At 55.3% G+C, this 293-nt stretch overlaps 1 protein-coding gene across 1 annotated transcript in view; it reads left to right on the forward strand.

Annotated features, from left to right (window-relative positions):
• EMH_0041480 (uncharacterized protein) overlaps positions 1 to 293 on the forward strand; it is a gene marked incomplete at both ends in the record, with an annotated part of 1,942 nt that overhangs the window by 755 nt on the left and 894 nt on the right. The window lies entirely within an intron of this gene.

Raw genomic sequence — 293 nt, forward strand, 5'->3', positions numbered from 1 at the left:
ATCCTGGGCAAACATATGGCGTTGCGGCCGTTACGTAAACAGAAGTGCGTTGGGAAGGCAAACGTCAGTGTCCGTTTAGGGTGTATTGTGCGTGGCAGGGAATGTGGTGTTTCGCAGAGGGTGCGCGCGGCGGCCCTCTGGCCTGTATATGCACTTCCATGGTTGCGTTACGTCAGCATTTTGGAGCAGCAGTGACTATTGGCCTTGCTGGGTAGAGTCGCGAAGATGTGTAGTGAGGAGGACAATGTGCGTTGACGGTGCGTGGTGTGTGGCAGCAGATACGCTGTATCCCA

Source organism: Eimeria mitis, genomic scaffold, assembly GCF_000499745.2.
Source record: "Eimeria mitis Houghton genomic scaffold, Emh_scaff1671, whole genome shotgun sequence".
In the NCBI taxonomy this organism is placed as follows: domain Eukaryota; phylum Apicomplexa; class Conoidasida; order Eucoccidiorida; family Eimeriidae; genus Eimeria; species Eimeria mitis.